The sequence below is a fragment of the Hemibagrus wyckioides genome, linkage group LG15, assembly GCF_019097595.1.
Source record: "Hemibagrus wyckioides isolate EC202008001 linkage group LG15, SWU_Hwy_1.0, whole genome shotgun sequence".
NCBI lineage: Eukaryota > Metazoa > Chordata > Actinopteri > Siluriformes > Bagridae > Hemibagrus > Hemibagrus wyckioides.
Window position 1 is genome coordinate 23,112,636 of NC_080724.1, and position 7,562 is coordinate 23,120,197.

Genomic DNA, 7,562 nt, shown 5'->3' on the forward strand with positions numbered 1-7,562 from the left:
GCCTTTATCCTACTGTCTAGTCCAGCTGCACACACACACACACACACACACACACACCCCTTCTATTCTGTATTTTGAAGTGGATTTACACCAGAGCAGCAGCTTTTGTGAGAATTATAATGATCTATGAAGGGAATAATAATAATAATAATAATATCACTGCTGGTGTTTATTTCTTTCATCAATACTTTTATCCTTACTTTTTATTGCATCCTTAAAGCAGTGCCAGAACATCAGGACCTGGATTTATTTCTCTTCTCTGTCCTCATTACCTCTGCTCTTAATCCATGTGACGTGAGCTTTTATCAGGATCTGACGTTCTCTTCCACAGAGAGGTCTAAAACCCTATATCCACCATGTTCCACATGATCACAGTGCAGTTATATCAGACACTCCATCCAGTCTGCAGTCAGAGCTTTCACACTGATTAGAGAATGAAGTTATTTAAAAGCTCTGAGGTGAAGGATATTAATCAGAATAAATACCTATTTGCAGGACTTTGTTTTTAGTGGACGATTAGATTGGATGGAAACTTCACTCAGCTTTTGTTCTTAAACACAGAATTATTTTTTCCCTCTTATTTCTCGACTCAGGGCTCAAATGTGCATGAGTGAGCTCGAGTTTGTAGTTTATTTGTGTTTATTTGGTAATAATGCAGTAATTAAGACTCATTCCTGATCATGGATGAGTTTATATGGTGATGTTGTTTTTAAACTGCTTTAGTCCAGTTGTATCTCTGATGCTGGTGATATTTCTTCTTCATCTCCTCTGCAGCTTTTCTCCACTCTCTTTGATTCATAATATCAGACCAAGAGGTTTCCAGATGTTCAGATCTGAATTCAGCGAGACGTTGTCATTAACACACACTATATTTGCTTTGTTAGTGTCGATGTTCAGTGTTTGTTAGGCTTCACTGCATACTGCTGATGGTCTCTCAGCGTCTGGTCAGCAGCTGGTCATGTCATCACATCAGCTTCCTGATTCAGCGAGGAGGAAATGTTTAGTGATTTTAGTACAGGACTGATTCTTAGAAAATGTTTCCCTTAATGAAGCGAAGGATCCCAGCTCACTCACATACCAAATTCACAGCCATTCATAACCATCCATAGCCATTCACAGCTATTAATAAACAATTAATAACATTCATGATCATCCATAGCCATTCATAACATTTACATTTACATTTATATTTCTGGTATTTGGCAGATGCTCTTATCCAGAACGACGTATAAAAGTGCTTTAAGTCTCTATCATTGAAAACATTAACACTGGGTCAGTAGATTACAGACTCAGGAGACCATTAGCCTACAATTGGATGGTTTTTTTTTTGTTTTTTGTTTTTTTTATTAAATATATAACAATACATAAACAGGGAAAGATAAGAGCTAGTTTAAGTGCTTCAGGAAGAGGTCGGTCTTCAGACATCGTTTGAAGATGCTGTGCAGACATCTAGAGGAAGTTCATTCCACCACCTCGGTGCCAGAACAGAGAAGAGTCTAGATGTAGACCTTCCTCTGACCCTGAGAGATGGTGGGACCAGTCGGGCAGTGCTAGTGGACCTGAGGGAGTGAGGTGCAGTGTGAGGAGTAATAAGATCTTTGAGGTAAGATGGAGCTGGTCCATTCTTGGCTTTGTAGGCAAGCATCAGTGCTTTGAATCTGATGCAGCTCCCGGAAGCCAGTGGAGGAGCAGCAGTGGGGTGGTGTGGGAGAACTTAGGCAGGATAAAGACAAGCTGTGCAGCTGCATTTTGGATCATTTGCAGTGGACGAATTGCATTCAGAGGAAGACCTGCCAGTAGAGAACTGCAGTAGTCCAGTCTCGAAATGACCAGAGTCTGAACAAGCACTGTGTGGATAGAAATGGTCGAATTCTTCTAATGTTGTACAGAAGAAACCGACATGAGCGTGTCACATTAGCAACATGGGAGGAAAAGGACAGTTGATTGTCCATGGTTACCCCGAGGTTGTGAGCAGTGGCTGAAGGGGAGATCATTGAGTTGTTCAGAGATAATGCAAGATCCTGGGCTGGGGATGAATCACCTGGGATGACCAGCAGTTCAGTTTTGCTGGGATTGAGTTTCAGCTGATGAGCTGTCATCCAAGATGAAATGTCCGCCAGACACGCTGAGAATCGAGCAGAAGCTGTGGTATCTGAGGGAGGGAAGGAGAAGATAAGTTGGGTGTCATCAGCATAGCAGTGGTATGAAAAGCTGTGTGAGGATATCACTTTGCCAAGAGTGTGGATGTAGAAGGAGAAAAGGAGAGGACCAAGTACTGAGCCTTGTGGGACACCAGTAGAGAGTCTGCGTGGGGCAGATGTCAATCCCTTCCATGTTACCTGATATGAGCGACCATCCAGGTAGGAAGCAAACCATTCCCATGCTGTTCCACAAATTCCAAGACTCCTGAGGGTGGACAAGAGAGTCTTGTGGTTAACCGTGTCAAATGCTGCAGAAAGGTGGAGGAGGATGAGGACTGATGAAGCTTGGCTGATCTAGCAGCATGTAGTTTCTCAGTGACCACCAAAAGGGCAGTGTCTGTGGAATGTGCTGCTTTGAAGCCAGACTGGTTGGGATCATGGAGGTTATTCTGCAGGAGATAGACAGACAGCTGATTATAAACAATTCGTTTGAGAATTTTTGAAAGAAAGGAGAGGAGTGATACCGGTCTGTAATTATTGATGTCAGAGGGATCCATAACCATTTCATAGCAATTAATAAACAATTAATAACATTCATAACCAGCTACCATTCAGGTAGGATGAATTATTTATGATCTTTTTGAAACACTTCCTAAAGCTCCATTACAGAGCTCCACATCCCTGAGCTCACAGAAGCCTATGACAGGTTAGTGTCACTGTGATTGACAGGAGAGAGATTAAGCCCCTCCCACCAGGAGAGCACGTTCTCTCCACTCCTGTTCATCCACAGCTCTAGCATATTGGTGAACATTTCTGGCTTGTTGTGTTATTTGGTGTTGTGTAATAAGTGTGTGTGTGTGTTTACAGGTTCTGGAGGTTTATATGGTTTATAATGCCTTAGATTTACTTTTATAAATTAAATGAGAATCCTTCCTTGATCATGCATTAGTTTATTTATTTAATGTATGTTTATTAATCCTAATCAAACGTGTTGATTATAACAGCAGCACTGTGTGTGTGAGTAAACAAGTCAGACATTATTATTAGAGCTTCTTGCTCTTTAAAGCCTGTTTTATTATGTAGATATATTTCGTTCCATTACTTTTTATGGCATCTACACAGGATCTTACATCTCCATCAGCCAATCAGAGTCCAGGCTTGGCCACGCCCCTTTACTCATCCCAAGCATGTTATCATAGATATTAGATATTATTAGTGTAGATGTAAACACAGAATCTCTCTCACTTTAAATCAGTGTATTTTTTCTCCTAAGAAGCCAGACTGCTATTTTACCGGATTGTTTCTTAAATTCCAGCTTTTTATGGAGAAGGCATCTGCTATACGTTCCTGATGTTCAGCAGATTACGAGCCTCTCCTCACAAACAAAATGTCAAAGGTAAATTGGTAGCTGTGCTCGTGGACTTTAATGTCATCTGTGATCCTTTACGTAGTTAATGAGAAGAAGTCCAGGAGGAGATGAACTTCAATCAGAGGTTTTACACCAAGCAGCTGGATTTAAAGCAGCTGGATTTAAAGCAGCTGGATTTAAAGCAGCTGGATTTAAAGCAGCTGAAAAAAATTAAAGTAATGTGTTGTTGGAAAATCAAGCAGAGCAGCACTCCAGAGAGTAACCTGTCCTTCTCAGTAAAGTCATACTTTGTATACACCGATCAACCATAACATTATGACCACCTGCCGAATATTGTCTTGGTCCTCCTTTTGCTGCCAAAACAGCCCTGACCCATCGAGGCATGGACTCCACTAGATCCCTGAAGGTGTGCTGTGGGATCTGGCACCAAGATGTTAGGAGTTGTGAGGTGGAACCTTCATGGGCTTAAAGGATACTTACAGGACTTAAAGGATACTTTTGATAGATACTGACCACTGCAGACCGGGAACACCCCACAAGAGCTGCAGTTTTGGAGATGCTCTGATCCAGTGGTCTAGACATCACAATTTGTCCCTTTTGGTCAAACTCACTCAAATCCTTACACTTGTCCATTTTTCCTGCTTCTAACATCAACTTTGAGGACAAAATGTTGACTTGCTGCCTGATATATCCCACCCACTAACAGGGGCCATGATGAGGAGATACTCAGTCTTATTCACTTCACCGGTCACTGGTCACAGTGTTATGGCTGATCGGTGTATCTCTCTGTTTCTAAGTACACTAATAAACTCACAGGTCTAAAAGTCCATATGTGATACAATACACAGAGAATGTGTAGGTCAAAAATTAGAAATCACAGCAAGAATAAACCGAGAAAACAGAGCACAGGTCACACACAGGCTAACTTACACAGAAAACAATGAACAGCTGGAACACAGAGAGCTGTAAATACTTCACACCGGTGTTGAGCCTGTATGCGGTTTAAATGTCCGGTAATCTGGACATCACCTGTCAGGGGTTACTGGGACAGTTCCTTCTCAGACCACTAGGTGGTCCTGGCCAGTGGTTTATTATTATTGTGTTATTCCTACGTGGGCGGGGCCACGCCCTTTCCTAATGTGTTTTTCCGCTTTCTCAACTGTTCCTTGTTTTCCCTTGATGAATATATATGTTTATATATATGTCTGTCCTGCTGTCTTGGTCAGGGTCATTATGCTTATATATTTGTTGATGTAACGGTGTGTGTGTGTGTGTGTGTGTGTGTGCCGTAAGGCCGGACGCAGTGTTTTGTTGAGGTTGTTTAATTTTCCATGCCATAGTTATGGTTTATTTTAATGTAGTTGTGTTAGTTTTGTTAAATAAAAGCAGTGCATGTACTGGATCCCTGTGTTTGGGTCTGATCGGCTACTGCGGGAGATCGAGCTTACGGCAGAGATCCGGGTTCGATCCCGTTCGTTACAGAATAACTGACCCCGACCGAGACAGCAGGACAGACATATATAGAGCAGCACATCAAGGGAAAACAAGCGACAGGTGAGAAAGCAGGAAAACACATTAGGAAAGGGCGTGGCAACACAATAAATAATAAACCACTGGTCAGGACTCCCTAGGGGTCTGAAAAGGAACTGTCCCAGTAACTCCTGACATCACCCTTGTCATGAATAAAAATAGATACCAGCCATGACTAGAGCTGGCTAAGGTCAAAGTGGGGATTAAGATGATGCTCCCACCACCACCATGCTTCACAGTGTGAAGTGCTCTAAGGATGCAGGGACGAGGCTCAAAACATTCAGCTTTCACCTCCTCAGACCTGAGAACCTTTTCCAGCACTCTTCCATGAAGTCTGTTTGTTTGTTTTGTTTAATGATGTTCAGTGTGAAATCAAACCAAACCAAAGCAAAAGAATCATTTTTTTAGATTGTGATTAGAGTCATGTCTTAGTTTTGGTTTATTGTCTAGATCTGAATCACAAAAACACAAGAATTCTATTGATCTTTTCTTAAACTGTATCAATTTTAATTCTTTCTTTATGGTGGCTGAGACGCGAAAAACCCAAGAACAAACCCAAAAACACGAGGACCAATCAGACAGAGAGGAAAGGGTAGGAGTAGTGTGTGTACTTCTTCCCTCTGATTGGACGAGATATCGGTCACTCAGGATCTACAGGAAGTAGGAAATTGTGTATCTAACTGTATTCTTGTACATGTGTGGAGTTCTGCACTCACTTTAAACCGTTTTAAATCTTTTAAAGAAAATAACAAACATATATATTTATCTTTATAAGAGAATGGAGTTCATTCAGCGCTACTGTGAGGAAGGACGTTCATATGGTCAGTGTGATGTTGGATATACTGATAGTGTATCATGGAGTAAAGATTAGTTTGCCATCTCTAAACACACACACACACACACACCTGTCCAAACAGCAATGATATGCAGATCAGAGAGGACAGGATTGCTTCTAATCTCAATCTTTATCACAGGAAGAACAAAACTGCACATACTCTACCCAGCCTTTTTATTAGGAACACAACAACAACAGTCTCTGTGCTCTGTGTGAAAGCCTGCCCTCTCTCTGCCTCAGTCTCTGTCTCCATGTTGTAACTACTGCAGAAACATAGCCATGTTCCTTCGAGTCAGCAGAGTTCTGAGTGCTGTCAGGACACCTGGGTTAAATTACAGGAAGCTCTGTGTGTGTGTGTGTGTGTGTGTGTGTGTGTGTGTAAAGGAGAATTACAGCCTTGCCCACCAGAAGCGACACACACTGACACTCTGACACACACTGACATTTTCATTCCAGTGAATGAAATGTGCCCAGCTGCAGCGAGTGAGTGTGTGAGTGTGTGTGTGTGTGTGTGTGTGTGTGTGTGTGAGTGTGTGTGTGTGAGTGTGTGTGTGTTCGCGCACACCAACTAGCCATTGACGTGATGCTCCTTCCTGCCAGCGTACAACCAGCTGCATACTAAATACACAATGACACACACACACACACACACACACACACTCACACACACACACACACACACAGTAAACCTACTCTGTATGTGGAAAATACTCACACTGAGGAAAGCTTTCTGTAAATATAATAATAATAATAATATAAAGTCCTACAAGACGCCTGGCCAGTTTCCACCCTGGCTTTGAATCCCAGGTCCACCAAGCTGGACACTGTCTGGACATTGGCAGGTGAGCCAGGGCTTGTCAGGGGCCAGGGGTTGGGTTTTGTGGGCATGGGCACATTGATGGTGTTCCTGTAGGCAGGGTGTTCCTTATGTGGCCCCCTCTCCGCTGCGATATCTTGAGGTTTAGATCTCTCTGAATGTGGGTGTACCCGATCACCCCTGCGATGTCCAGAGCATGCTTAAGTGCCTTCATCATCTCACCTTCATCATCTCACCTTCATCATCTCACCTTCATCATCTCACCTTCATCAACTCACAGCATTGTTCATCATCGCACCTTCATCATCTCACCTTCATCAACTCACAGCATTGTTCATCATCTCACCTTCATCATCTCACAGCATTGTTCATCATCGCACCTTCATCATCTCACCTTCATCATCTCACCTTCATCATCTCACAGCATTGTTCATCATCGCACCTTCATCATCTCACCTTCATCATCTCACCTTCATCATCTCACAGCATTGTTCATCATCGCACCTTCATCATCTCACCTTCATCAACTCACAGCATTGTTCACCATCTCACCTTCATCATCTCACCTTCATCATCTCACCTTCATCATCTCACAGCATTGTTCACCATCTCACCTTCATCATCGCACCTTCATCATCTCACCTTCATCAACTCACAGCATTGTTCATCATCTCACCTTCATCAACTCACAGCATTGTTCACCATCTCACCTTCATCATCTCACCTTCATCATCTCACCTTCATCATCTCACAGCATTGTTCACCATCTCACCTTCATCATCGCACCTTCATCTCACCTTCACCATCTCACCTTCATCATCTCACCTTCATCATCTCACCTTCATCATCTCATCTTCACCATCTCACCTT

The 7,562-nt window shown here is 42.6% G+C and overlaps 1 protein-coding gene across 2 annotated transcripts in view; it reads left to right on the forward strand.

Moving 5' to 3' along the window:
- Positions 1-7,562, forward strand: part of iqsec1a (IQ motif and Sec7 domain ArfGEF 1a) — a 137,300-nt gene that overhangs the window by 472 nt on the left and 129,266 nt on the right. The window lies entirely within an intron of this gene.